The 15064-nt window shown below is 36.7% G+C and overlaps 1 protein-coding gene across 11 annotated transcripts in view; it reads right to left on the minus strand.

The window, feature by feature from the left end:
• NCOA2 (nuclear receptor coactivator 2) overlaps nt 1–15064 on the minus strand; it is a 302340-nt gene that overhangs the window by 179361 nt on the left and 107915 nt on the right. For all 11 annotated transcript variants that reach the window (XM_038000414.2, XM_008000837.3, XM_038000411.2 and 8 more), the window contains exon 2: nt 12299–12355. The gene's annotated coding sequence lies outside the window, so the exon portion shown is untranslated. The remainder of the gene's footprint in view (nt 1–12298; nt 12356–15064) is intronic.

Below are 15064 nucleotides of genomic sequence, written 5' to 3' on the forward strand. Positions count from 1 at the left end.
AAGAAGGCTTCAGTCCATCAAATTTCTCAGAGCTAAAGGAGGAATTACGTACCCTGCGCAAAGAAACTAAAAATCTTGAAAAAAAAGTGGAAGAATTGATGGCTAGAGTAATTAATGCAGAGAAAGTCATAAACGAAATGAAAGAGACGAAAACCATGACACGAGAAATACGTGACAAATGCACAAGCTTCAGTAACCGACTCGATCAACTGGAAGAAAGAATGTCAGCGATTGAGGATCAAATGAATGAAATGAAGCGAGAAGAGAAACCAAAAGAAAAAAGAAGAAAAAGAAATGAACAAAGCCTGCAAGAAGTATGGGATTATGTAAAAAGACCAAATCTACGTCTGATTGGGGTGCCTGAAAGTGAGGGGGAAAATGGAACCAAGTTGGAAAACAGACTTCAGGATATCATCCAGGAGAACTTCCCCAACCTAGTAGGGTAGGCCAACATTCAAATCCAGGAAATACAGAGAACGCCACAAAGATACTCCTCGAGAAGAGCCACTCCAAGACACATAATTGCCAGATTCACCAAAGTTGAAATGAAGGAAAAAATCTTAAGGGCAGCCAGAGAGAAAGGTCGGGTTACCCACAAAGGGAAGCCCATCAGACTAACAGCAGATCTCTTGGCAGAAACTCTTCAAGCCAGAAGAGAGTGGGGGCCAATATTCAACATTCTTAAAGAAAAGAATTTTAAACCCAGAATTTTATATCCAGCCAAACTAAGTTTCATAAGTGAAGGAGAAATAAAATCCTTTACAGATAAGCAAATGCTTAGAGATTCTGTCACCACTAGGCCTGCCTTACAAGAGACCCTGAAGGAAGCACTAAACATGGAAAGGAACAACCGGTACCAGCCATTGCAAAAACATGCCAAAATGTAAAGACTATCAAGGCTAGGAAGAAACTGCATCAACTAACGAGCAAAATAACCAGTTAATATCATAATGGCAGGATCAAGTTCACACATAACAATCTTAACCTTAAATGTAAATGGACTAAATGCTCCAATTAAAAGACACAGACTGGCAAACTGGATAAAGAGTCAAGACCCATCAGTCTGCTGTATTCAGGAGACCCATCTCACACGCAGAGACATACATAGGCTCAAAATAAAGGGATGGAGGAAGATTTACCAAGCAAATGGAGAACAAAAAAAAGCGGGGGTTGCAATACTAGTCTCTGATAAAACAGACTTTAAACCATCAAAGATCAAAAGAGACAAAGAAGGCCATTACATAATGGTAAAGGGATCAATTCAACAGGAAGAGCTAACTATCCTAAATATATATGCACCCAATACAGGAGCACCCAGATTCATAAAGCAAGTCCTTAGAGACTTACAAAGAGACTTAGACTCCCATACAATAATAATGGGAGACTTCAACACTCCACTGTCAACATTAGACAGATCAACGAGACAGAAAGTTAACAAGGATATCCAGGAATTGAACTCATCTCTGTAGCAAGCAGACCTAATAGACATCTATAGAACTCTCCACCCCAAATCAACAGAATATACATTCTTCTCAGCACCACATCGTACTTACTCCAAAATTGACCACGTAATTGGAAGTAAAGCACTCCTCAGCAAATGTACAAGAACAGAAATTATAACAAACTGTCTCTCAGACCACAGTGCAATCAAACTAGAACTCAGGACTAAGAAACTCAATCAAAACCGCTCAACTACATGGAAACTGAACAACCTGCTCCTGAATGACTACTGGGTACATAACGAAATGAAGGCAGAAATAAAGATGTTCTTTGAAACCAATGAGAACAAAGATACAACATACCAGAATCTCTGGGACACATTTAAAGCAGTGTGTAGAAGGAAATTTATAGCACTAAATGCCCACAAGAGAAAGCAGGAAAGATCTAAAATTGACACTCTAACATCGCAATTAAAAGAACTAGAGAAGCAAGAGCAAACACATTCGAAAGCTAGCAGAAGGCAAGAAATAACTAAGATCAGAGCAGAACTGAAGGAGATAGAGACACAAAAAACCCTCCAAAAAATCAATGAATCCAGGAGTTGGTTTTTTGAAAAGATCAACAAAATTGACAGACCACTAGCAAGACTAAAAAAGAAGAAAAGAGAGAAGAATCAAATTGACGCAATTAAAAATGATAAAGGGGATATCACCACCGACCCCACAGAAATACAAACTACCATCAGAGAATACTATAAACACCTCTACGCAAATAAACTGGAAAATCTAGAAGAAATGGATAATTTCCTGGACACTTACACTCTTCCAAGACTAAACCAGGAAGAAGTTGAATCCCTGAATAGACCAATAGCAGGCTCTGAAATTGAGGCAATCATTAATAGCCTACCAACCAAAAAAAGTCCAGGACCAGATGGATTCACAGCTGAATTCTACCAGAGGTACAAGGAGGAGTTGGTACCATTCCTTCTGAAACTATTCCAATCAATAGAAAAAGAGGGAATCCTCCCTAACTCATTTTATGAGGCCAACATCATCCTGATACCAAAGCCTGGCAGAGACACAACAAAAAAAGAGAATTTTAGACCAATATCCCTGATGAACATCGATGCAAAAATCCTCAATAAAATACTGGCAAACCGGATTCAGCAACACATCAAAAAGCTTATCCACCATGATCAAGTGGGCTTCATCCCTGGGATGCAAGGCTGGTTCAACATTCGCAAATCAATAAACATAATCCAGCATATAAACAGAACCAAAGACAAGAACCACATCATTATCTCAATAGATGCAAAAAAGGCTTTTGACAAAATTCAACAGCCCTTCATGCTAAAAACGCTCAATAAATTCGGTATTGATGGAACGTACCTCAAAATCATAAGAGCTATTTATGACAAACCCACAGCCAATATCATACTGAATGGGCAAAAACTGGAAAAATTCCCTTTGAAAACTGGCACAAGACAGGGATGCCCTCTCTCACCACTCCTATTCAACATAGTGTTGGAAGTTCTGGCTAGGGCAATCAGGCAAGAGAAAGAAATCAAGGGGATTCAGTTAGGAAAAGAAGAAGTCAAATTGTCACTGTTTGCAGATGACATGATTGCATATTTAGAAAACCCCATTGTCTCAGCCCAAAATCTCCTTAAGCTGATAAGCAACTTCAGCAAAGTCTCAGGATACAAAATTAATGTGCAAAAATCACAAGCATTCTTATAAACCAGTAACAGACAAACAGAGAGCCAAATCAGGAATGAACTTCCATTCACAATTGCTTCAAAGAGAATAAAATACCTAGGAATCCAACTTACAAGGGATGTAAAGGACCTCTTCAAGGAGAACTACAAACCACTGCTCAGTGAAATCAAAGAGGACACAAACAAATGGAAGAACATACCATGCTCATGGATAGGAAGAATCAATATCGTGAAAATGGCCATACTGCCCAAGGTAATTTATAGATTCAATGCCATTCCCATCAAGCTACCAATGAGCTTCTTCACAGAATTGGAAAAAACTGCTTTAAAGTTCATATGGAACCAAAAAAGAGCCCACATCTCCAAGACAATCCTAAGTCAAAAGAACAAAGCTGGAGGCATCACGCTACCTGACTTCAAACTATACTACAAGGCTACAGTAACCAAAACAGCATGGTACTGGTACCAAAACAGAGATATAGACCAATGGAACAGAACAGAGTCCTCAGAAATAATACCACACATCTACAGCCATCTGATCTTTGACAAACCTGAGAGAAACAAGAAATGGGGAAAGGATTCCCTATTTAATAAATGGTGCTGGGAAAATTGGCTAGCCATAAGTAGAAAGCTGAAACTGGATCCTTTCCTTACTCCTTATACGAAAATTAATTCAAGATGGATTAGAGACTTAAATGTTAGACCTAATACCATAAAAATCCTAGAGGAAAACCTAGGTAGTACCATTCAGGACATAGGCATGGGCAAAGACTTCATGTCTAAAACACCAAAAGCCACAGCAGCAAAAGCAAAAATTGACAAATGGGATCTCCTTAAACTAAAGAGCTTCTGCACAACAAAAGAAACTACCATCAGAGTGAACAGGCAACCTACAGAATGGGAGAAAATTTTTGCAATCTACTCATCTGACAAAGGGCTAATATCCAGAACCTACAAAGAACTCAAACAAATTTATAAGAAAAAAACAAACAACCCCATCAAAAAGTGGGCAAAGGATATGAACAGACATTTCTCAAAAGAAGACATTCATACAGCCAACAGACACATGAAAAAATGCTCATCATCACTGGCCATCAGAGAAATGCAAATCAAAACCACAATGAGATACCATCTCACACCAGTTAGAATGGCGATCATTCAAAAGTCAGGAAACAACAGGTGCTGGAGAGGATGTGGAGAAATAGGAACACTTTTACACTGTTGGTGGGATTGTAAACTAGTTCAACCATTATGGAAAACAGTATGGCGATTCCTCAAGGACCTAGAACTAGATGTACCATATGACCCAGCCATCCCATTACTGGGTATATACCCAAAGGATTATAAATCATGCTGCTATAAAGACACATGCACACGTATGTTTATCGCAGCACTATTCACAATAGCAAAGACTTGGAATCAACCCAAATGTCCATCAGTGACAGATTGGATTAAGAAAATGTGGCACATATACACCATGGAATACTATGCAGCCATAAAAAAGGATGAGTTTGTGTCCTTTGTAGGGACATGGATGCAGCTGGAAACCATCATTCTTAGCAAACTATCACAAGAACAGAAAACCAAACACCACATGTTCTCACTCATAGGTGGGAACTGAACAATGAGATCACTTGGACTCGGGAAGGGGAACATCACACACCGGGGCCTATCATGGGGAGGGGGGAGGCGGGAGGGATTGCATTGGGAGTTATACCTGATGTAAATGACGAGTTGATGGGTGCAGCACACCAACATGGCACAAGTATACATATGTAACAAACCTGCACGTTATGCACATATACCCTACAACTTAAAGTATAATAATAATAAATAAATTAAAAAAAAAAAAAAGAGGAAGTTTGAACCAGACTTTGATATGTAATATGTTAGTGCACAAGTGCAAATAGTTTATGTGTCAGACAATAAAGATTTTATGAAATTTTGTGAACATTTTGAAGCAGCAGCAACAATTAAACATCTAACCTCTGTACTAGAGAAAAAATTTAACTGTCCCAAAGTATCTAGTTACAAAAAAAATCTAAATTCTACTCGGTTAACAAAACAAAATCTGCTGTTGTATACTAATAAGATTCATCAAACCAAACTAATTTGTCCAACAGATGTTTAAGTCAAAGAATTGTACATTTCTATTCTATTCAAATATAATAGCGTAAGTAATCATGATACAGTCTTCAAAACACATGAATTCAAAACTGTCTTCTATTTTTATACTCTGTCTTATAACCCAGGAAACAGAGGTGTTTTCTGGACTGTAATAAAACCGCCACTTAAAAGGAAGAATTAGTAATCTAGATCAAATAGCTTTTTTAATGACAAAGAACTGAAAAGCTGAGAGATCAACTGTTTTCACTGGCCACTACTCTCTATACTCTAGAATAAGCCACCAATTCAATAATTATGACACAGCTGTTCCTTTTAAAGATAGTCTTTTATAGTCTAGGTAGAGATTTTTAGAAGTCTCAGTACTCAAATACAACACTGGTAGGTGTCTTAAAAGTTTCCCCATTCATCCTTCCACTGAAACTCTGGCTGATCATATGCTTGCTTTCCCAGTTCTTTTCACTTCTCAGGGAAACATGATAAAACCATGCTAGGGTTTTGTCATACTGATAGTTAACAAATTTCCAGACCATTAGGTTGACACTAATGTGTGACTTCTGCTTGTGAAATTTATGTAACTGGCACCAAAAAGGCCCAAACTGTTGGTTTAAAAAAAGGAAGTCCTTAATTCTACTTTCTAAAAAGTAGTGAAAACAAACAATTCTATACACAGTGGCACCACAAAAGCAACCTTGCATGGAAGCAGGCAGTTAAGAGATCCTCCAAAATTGGACTACATTGATTTAAACTGCTGACTCCCTACTTGGCCGTTATTAAGTGCTACGTACATCTTTTTTTTTTTTTTTTTTTTTTAAGAGACTGGATCTTGCTGTGTTGCCCAAGCTGGGGTGCAGTAGCTATTCACAGGTAATCAGGACACACTACAGCCTCCAACTCCTGGGCTCAAGCAATCCTCCTGCTTCAAGGCTCCTGAGTAGCTGGGATTACGGCGCATGCCACTGTGCTCAGCTAAATGCTACCCTAACACATACTTCTTACTCTCTCTTTATTCTTTGTAGATGAGAAGGCAAAATGTAACGGTGCCTAGGCCAAAAAACACATTTCCATTGATTATAGACATCCATGAATCATTCATGAAATAGCAAACAAGGCTTAGACAACCTAATGCATGGAATTAAGATAAAAGCCACAATTTCCAAAGCTTACTGTTAATTTCTCTGGTTTTCTCCCATTATACTGAGTCTCAAGCTAGCAATACTAGTCAAAATAAATAGAAATACCTATATCCTAATGCTAAAGAATCACAGTAAAATAGAAAAAACTTAATTGCACGGATATGGATTTTATAAATAAATGCTTAATTTAGACCCTTGTATCTAGATGTTATAAATGATTCAAAATAACATATATGAATTTCAGCTTCAAAAAAAACAACAACTACTATAAGGTGTTTAATGGAAAGAGCCTGATTTTACTTGCTATTTTATATTTAAGGGGATTCTGGCAAAGTTAGCTGACTCAAATTCAGCACTTGCCTAGAAAATAACATATATCTGGCATTTGCCTTCCAAAGTGAAAGTGAACAGCCTAGGTAAAAATCCTAACTGACCCAAATCTAATGTGAAGTATTTCAAGTGTTACTGTGGTGGCATTTATGTGAAATTCTATTTGTCACAGACCTTCTCCCTGAAGCTAACAACTCCACCATCCAGATAAGTGGAATATACAAGTTTGAATTGAACTCTAAGGACCAACAACAAAAACAACAAACAGAATATGCATTTTATTAACAATCTATTAAACCACTTATCCCACTCCTATGCATAAATCTCTCCTGCTTTCCAGTACAGAAAGTATAGCTGAGAAATCATGGCCCACCCTAACTTTCTCAGAATATTCTGACACCAGTCCTACCTTTTCAAAACATGCTAACTCAAAAGATTTACACAAGATATAGACTGGCAATACTTTTCATTTTAATTACTTTCAAAGAATACCAGCTATGCCAACAGAGGTCACACTTAGAAATTTTCAATTTAAAAAAAGTTGCTCTCACAGTAAAGTGGCTCTAAGCTAAAACTCAATTCTCTTATACTCCAAGAAACAACATCTTTGTGCATTTTGAAAAAAAAAATTACTGTCTGTAATTCTAAATATATGATTTCTAACATCATTCTACTTGTCTGTCCACATGAATACAGCAATGCCACCATGCAGAATGAAGATTGCCTGGACTGTGATTCGTTCAACATCACTAAGCAAGACACACCTACCTCAAGAGGTGTGTGCCTTCCTAAGAGCACACTCTGAAAGCTCTGTTAACTGTATATAATAAACAAAACATTTACTAATGATAGCATTTTGTTGTTGTTGCTATTGCCTTAACCTCTATTCACATGGACAGATTAAGACTTTGAATAGGAAGACATATAATTCAGAAATCAGTGCCCTGTTTTTTGTTTGTTTTTGAGAGGGAGTCTTGCTCTGTCACCAGGATGGAGTGCAGTGGCCAGGCTGTAGGGTGGTGGCGTGATCTCGGCTCACTGCAACCTCTACCTCCTGGGTTCAAGTGATTCTCCTGCCTCAGCCTCCCAAGTAGCTGGGACTACAGGCATGTGCCACCACGCCCAGCTAATTTTTGTATTTTTAGTAGAGACAGGGTTTCACCATGTTGTTCAGGATGGTCCTGATCTCTTGACCTCGTGATCTGCCGCCTCGGCCTCCCAAAGAGCTGGGATGACAGGCATGAGACACCGCACCGGGCCCTGAGGCAGAATTGCCTGAACCCAGGAGATGGAGGCTGCAGTGAGCTGTGATCTTGCCACTGCACTCCAGCCTGGGCAACAGAGAGAGACTCCGTCTCAGAAAACAGAATGAGAAAACCTAAACACAATGTAAAAACATTGAACAAGGAAACATGGAGTTAAACCTGCATAGACAGATAATCCTTTTCCAATTTAATAATTTTTGGTAACCATTCTTTGTATTTCCGATAGCACTTAGCATAGGCTAGTGATGGCCTAAGGGTAAAAGGAAGTCAGGAAGAGAGAAAAGAGAGCTAATGGTGCCGAATGAATTTAGTTTAGCAAGGAAAACTAAGCTAATTGGTTCACACTAATGTATGCACAGAAAAGGAAGAAAACAAGAAGAAAAGAGTAAACTGGTCTGTCAGACAAACAGTTTCTAACTGCTGGCTTTGTGTCAACAACACCCAACAGAAGTTCATTTCAACGTGAGCCTACACCATCCTGAGTTCAATAGTCCGTTCTGTGTATTAAGTGCAGAGGAATCTGCCCTGTGAGACCAGGATTGTGATTCTACTCTGAATAGTTAAATGACTGAGGGCATTTTGTTAACTGTTAATTTTTTTTTTTTTAAATTTTACAGATCAGTGCCTACCATGCTGACTTTTGCAGAAAATACCACAAAATAGTGATATAAATAAATATGGGCAGATTTTCTCTAAAGCAAAACATAGATATTTCAGTATTCTCAATTTTAGTTTAGATTAATACTGATTTTCCGCAGATAGTGCCCAAAGCCTGATATCGGTACCTCAAATCAAAGTGCCCATCTTCGTAGATATATATACATCCAGTTAAAGCAGACATCTAATCACAAATCTTCTCACATCTATGAACAAAGGAGGGATTAAAAACTCCAACAAATACTCATTTGAAATGTATTTCAACCATGTCATATCCAATATGGTCAAAGTTTCTCTTGGGCCTTGTTATGCTTAATTTTTAGTATTATAGCACTTAGTACACAACAACAAAGTAAACTGGCACTACATGAAGTATATATTGTGTTTCATTGTACAGTGGAGAACTTCTCCCTCATGTTGGTATTTAAGAGTTGGGCTGTACTTAGCATGTGTGAACAATTCACCAACCCATCCTCACCCTATCCACCCATCCCAAATCTTCCAACAGAGAAAACTTATAAATAAATCCAAGGTCTATATAAATCCACAGTGAGTTCAACCTTTCCTAGTGAAAGGAAAATTACATTTCAAAGCTATATTGCCAAATGGATTTATATAACTCTTGCTCCTGTTGTGATTATCAATGCCAAGTAAATTTTATTGGCTAACTTTAAAAATACTTAAAATGTGAGACTAGAATGGAAATACTGACCTAGCTGTACATTAAAAATCATAGTTCAGTCTGTTCAATAAGTTTTGTCTTTTTAACTCAAACTACAGAATTCCATTTTTCATATACGCAAATCTGGAATTTGCATTTATACTCATAGATACAACTCTTTTGGAAAGTCTAAGGAAGTATATAAATAATTGTGTTTTCAAATCAGTATCTAAATATGTGTATTCAACAAAGTTGTCCTTCAGAACACTTTGTCCACTTCATAAATTTAAGACTCAAAATATAAAAACTGTATTTTTACATAGTATGTTCTACTCAGCTTTGAAAATAAACTAAGTAAGAGAAGCTAAAGTTCTATCTGAACCAACTCCTGATATACTGTAAGGCTATACTAAACTTCATTTCTTCAATAGTTAAGGTATTTTTCTCAGAGATACAAATTATCAAACTTTTCAAGATAAAGGTTCTAAGTAATTCTACAGTCACTATATTTCAAACAATCTATTCTTTGCAAGAAAAGTGATTTATCCAATGAACCACAGATGCCACTTACAATCTAAAATTTCTAATATTGCATAGGAGAAAGAATGCTGATTCATACTACTAGCACATCATGTTTACAACAGAAAAAGGAATGCGAATAGCTGTCCCCCATGCCCCTACCCATAATTTGTGAGTATAAAATCAAAGTCTCAGAGTGGAACTTAAACAGTTTAGGTAGTCATTACATTTCAAATGAGTCATCATCTTTTAGTCTGGAATAAGAGTTACAAGTTAAGGTCTCCTAATGAAATATAAGTGAAATAATCTTTGTTTTTTAAATTAATTTTGAAGTCTTCAAATATGAACATGATTATTTTCATGTACTACAATTATTGTCACAAATATTCTTGTACTCGGGGGTATGTAGGCAGAAAATGGAGCTCAGTGGTTAAGGTCAAGGTCTTTGGAGAGGCAAACTGCCTCCAACTTGATATGACCTTGGAAAAGTCATTTAACCTCTCTGAGCTTCAACTTCTTTATCTGTTATTTTGAAGACAACCAAAAGGCACTTACATAATGCCTAGCATACAGTAAAAGAGCGATAAATAATAGTTGTTATTAGTATTATCAGTGGAATCTCTGCAAATTGCACTTGTAAAATAGATGTGAATCAGAAACAGTCGTATAGTTCCTAAAATTTTACTTTCAATAGTTCTTAAAGGTCGGACTTAATTCCTTCTATAAATGAAAAATTCTGATGGCAGGAGAGGCAAATGTCTGAAAAAGGTAAGAAAGAACAAAAAAACAAAACGAGACAAGAACCCAATAACAACTGACATCTTGAAACACAAAGAAAACTGTCATGGCACAAGGAAATGAATTAAGTAGTCCACTTATAAAATTATGCCTACCACTACCTTTGATAATGAGTTCAAACACATCAATATATAGGGCAGGAAAACGACCAAAACATTTCCCCAATCTAGAAACAAAAAACGAAGTAAGTTACATTTTGTATTGAGTGGCAGGTAGTGGGAAAATATTAATTTATTTGGTTTGCAGAGCTATAAACTGGACAACTTTCAAATCTACTTTGCTCTCTATAAATATACCACAAAACACATCTAATATGTTAATATGATCCAGTATGGAGACAAGAAGCTGCCATGCTTCCTTTGGGTTTGTTCTTTACTTGAGTGTAAGAACCTTCTGGGACAGTGACAAAATAAATGTGGAATTGTTAGAGTTATCTTCTTAATTCTACCCTGATTAAGCATATTTGGATATATAAAGTATCTAATACAGCTAATTTTTCATAACATTTAAGAGCTATATACCTTAAGTTCACGGTATAAATTAATTTCATATCTAGAAATAAGCTTAAGAGTCTGGGCGTGGTGGCTCACGCCTATAATCCAAGCACTTTGGGAGGCTGAGGCAGGCAGATCACTTGAGGTCAGGCGCTCAAGACCAGCCTGGCCAACATGGTGAAACCCCGTCTCTACTAAAAACACAAAAAAAATTAGTGGTGCATAGTGGTGGGCACCTGTAATCCCAGCTACTCATGAGACTGAGGCAAGAGAATCGCTTGAACCCACGAGGCGGAGGTTGCAGTGAGCCAAGATTGCACCACTGCACTCCAGCCTGGGTGAAACAGCGAGATTCCATCTCAAAAAGAAAAAACGAAATAAGCTTAAGAAACTATTTCTATTTGTATTTACAAAGTTCAATGTCTCTGAATATGAATATATTCTTAATGTTTATTACCCAATAATTACTTTAACAAATGTTTATTTAGTTTTTACTGTATACCAGGCACCATCCTAAGGGTTAGGGATGCTGTTTTGAACAAGATAGAAATGGTCCTGATGTTCACAAAGCTAGTAGGGAAAGTTGTAAAGAATAAATAAAAATATATCACATGATCATAAATATTATGATAAAAATCAATTACAGCTGTGTGATATGGAGTGCTTGAGAAGCTATTTTACACAGGTTGGACAAGAAAGTTTGGCTCATTGCATTTTATAATATCTACCCCTGTAAGTGAGATTTGCTGCTAAAATCTGTAGTAACTTTCCTTTTCTCCTCTTCTATGCTAGTTTGCTAAGAAATGAGAAATACTACCACTCAAATTTTTACACATAAAAATAAATATAAACATTATGTCGAGCTATGAAATTAGAATAAATTGTAATCAACTCATTCAATAGGTATAATGTAAACTCATCCCAAATAGATATAGTAACCACTGATAAACAGATATGAGGATTTTACCTTTAAATGTTATTTCCAATACATTTGTAAGGAACTTTCATAATAAAAATGAAATACAGACAAACATACAGTTTGTTTTTATTTATAATCATCTTATTTACATATTACTTTCCTAAACTACATATAGAATTTAAAAATATTTTAATTAAATATCAAAATATCCAATATGAAGAATTCAACGTTAACTCACCTGTGCCTGTAAACAGTGCAGAAGATCTATAAGTGTGTAGCCAAATCCAAGAGAAATCTGTAATATAAACAAACAAATAAATATGAATAAAATCTGCAGAATCCTGTTGGATTCCTTAGAGCAGATGTGATTTTTATAACTGATTTTCAAGTAATACTTGTTAATTGCCATCAATACACAACTAATATTCATTAATAACATCTCTTATTAAATTGCATGGTAAATCAAGAAGTAGACTTGCTGCATTACTTTTATTTGTACAAGATAATGTAAAATATATAAGGCTACATTTCATTGTGAATTATGAAGTGCCTACAACTTCTCAGTTGCCGGCCTTATACTTTAACTGCTTGTCTGACCACCAGCCTTCCCTATGAGACAAAAAGCTGAGTAAAAGCAGGAGGCCCTAGTGACCTACTCCCACGCTGCATTCCTAGGGCCATGCCCAGCACACTGTAACAGGCAGAAAATGTGTACTGAATAAATAAATAAAGTTCACATATTAATCTTAATTTACCATGACTTACAGTTTACCTATATGGAACCAAAAGGCCTGAATGACTAAATAATTTGTTATCTCAAGAAATATCTTTTTTTTCCCCCTTCAGAGACAAAAGTTTTGTTCTGTCACCCAGGCTGGAATGCAGTGGCACTATCACAGCTCACTGCAACCTCAAACTCCTGGGATCAAGTGATCCTCCCGCCCCGACCTCCCAAGTAGCTAGGACTACAGGCATATGCCACCACACCCAGCTAAACTTTTATTTTTTGTAGTGGTAGGGTCTTGCTAAGTTGCCTGGGCTGGTCTCGAACTCCCAGCCTCAAGTGACCTTCCTGCCTTGGCCTCCCAAAATGCCAGGATTCCAGGCGTGAACCACCATGCCCAGCCAAGGAAAGCCTTTTTGGCAGTAAAAATCATGTTATAATAACCAAGATAATTTGCAAGAGGAAAAAGAAAAGGAAGAACTGAATATTTTCAATAATGAGGGCAACTATTTGCAAAGTTTCTTCAGAGTCTGTGTCTTTGCGAACAAAGTGCTTCACTGTAAATGAGCCTGCAGCTTTTCGTCTGATTCTTCCACTGCACCAATTAAGCTTGTTCCCAAGAAACAAAATGAGGAATATGAAAACAAGGGTATGTGCTTAAGGCATTTTATGTATATTAATATTTACTGCTTTTGTATATTTTATGGACTCAAGACAAGTGGCTTGATTGCTACTAGTAATGATACTGAAAATATCTCTTTTTAAGAATAATTTTTAAAAAAACATTAAACACTACCAGATTTAATCAGCTCCAAGGAATGTTTTTACAACTAAGCTACTAGATTTTTCTTCCTTCAGATGACATCCATCAGTAAGAATTTACAATTTGGATTATCAAAACTTAAAGCACTACTAATTCCTTTAAAAGCCCTTTACTCATTAAAACAGTAAATAGAATCCAATAGCACAAACAAGTTAACATCAATTTAATATCAAAATTACTATTTTTCTTGGACACTAGAAACATCTGATTTCATAATCTAAGAAGTCTACAGGGGAGAGAAACGGAAAAAGATGGCATTTTGATTTTTACCAAGACCTGGCCAGTCTTGAGCTCATCATATATAATGAAATGCAGCTAGTGTATTAGTCAGAGATACTTTATGAAAAACAGACAAAAAGAATCTATATGCAAATAAGAAGTTATCACAGTAAATAAACTGAATGGATTCTACTCAAGTGGCAGTCAGTGAATAGTGTGCAATAAACTTATGTAATAGGAGTCATCAATTCTTTCTAGCACTATTGGGATAAATGCATTCATTATGCTGGCCTACTTAAGCCCATTATAATTCTATACCAACAACTAATTTGCTCAAGGACATCATATTATGCAACAATCATGAGCTGAAACTTGTGATATTAGTAGGAATGAGATTAAATGATTACTGTTGGCTCTATACTATTCAGTAAACTTTTATTAATAAGCTACTATAACATGAAGCAAAAGTGTCAATGCACCCATGCTAAAGAAAGATGTTGGCCAGGCGCAGTGGCTCACACCTGTAATCCCAGCACTTTGGGAGGCTGAGGCGGGAGGATCATGAGGTCAGGAGATCGAGACCATCCTGGCTAACACGGTGAAACCCTGTCTCTACTAAAATACTAAAAAATTAGCCGGGCATGGTGGCGGGCGCCTGTAGTCCCAGCTACTCGGGAGGCTGAGGCAGGAGAATGGCGTGAACCCGGGAGGTGGAGCTTGCAGTGAGCCAAGATCGCGCCACTGCACTCCACCCTGGGCAGCAGAGCGAGACTCCGTCTCAAAAAAAAAAAAAAAGAAAGAAAGAAAAGAAAAAGAAAAAAAAGAAAGATGTTTAGGAGATACAAAGATACTAAAATTTCCAAACATCCAGATACCTTGGTGTAACATTTTAAACAAAAGGAATAAAATACTTCCATAAAAACAGAATTACAAACTATTTTGTAAGTTACTAAGAGAAACTAGTTGTCATTTAAAGCAAAAATGAAGGTAATAAAAGCTCTGTTATAAAGAAGCATCTTGTTACTGGTCTGTCCTGAGAGTTTTCACAAAGCCCCTCTAAGAATGTGTTTCAAGGGAAGGAGTAGGGGTAATTTCGGGGATATCTGCAAAATAATTATCTGATAAAGGACACATATCTAGAATATATTACATAAGGAGTTACATTATTTGATAAAAGGCATGTATCTAGAATATATAAAGATCTCTTAGAACTTAATAATAGGACAAATAATTCAATT

The sequence above is a fragment of the Chlorocebus sabaeus genome, chromosome 8 (genome assembly GCF_047675955.1).
Source record: "Chlorocebus sabaeus isolate Y175 chromosome 8, mChlSab1.0.hap1, whole genome shotgun sequence".
Taxonomy (NCBI): Eukaryota; Metazoa; Chordata; class Mammalia; order Primates; family Cercopithecidae; genus Chlorocebus; species Chlorocebus sabaeus.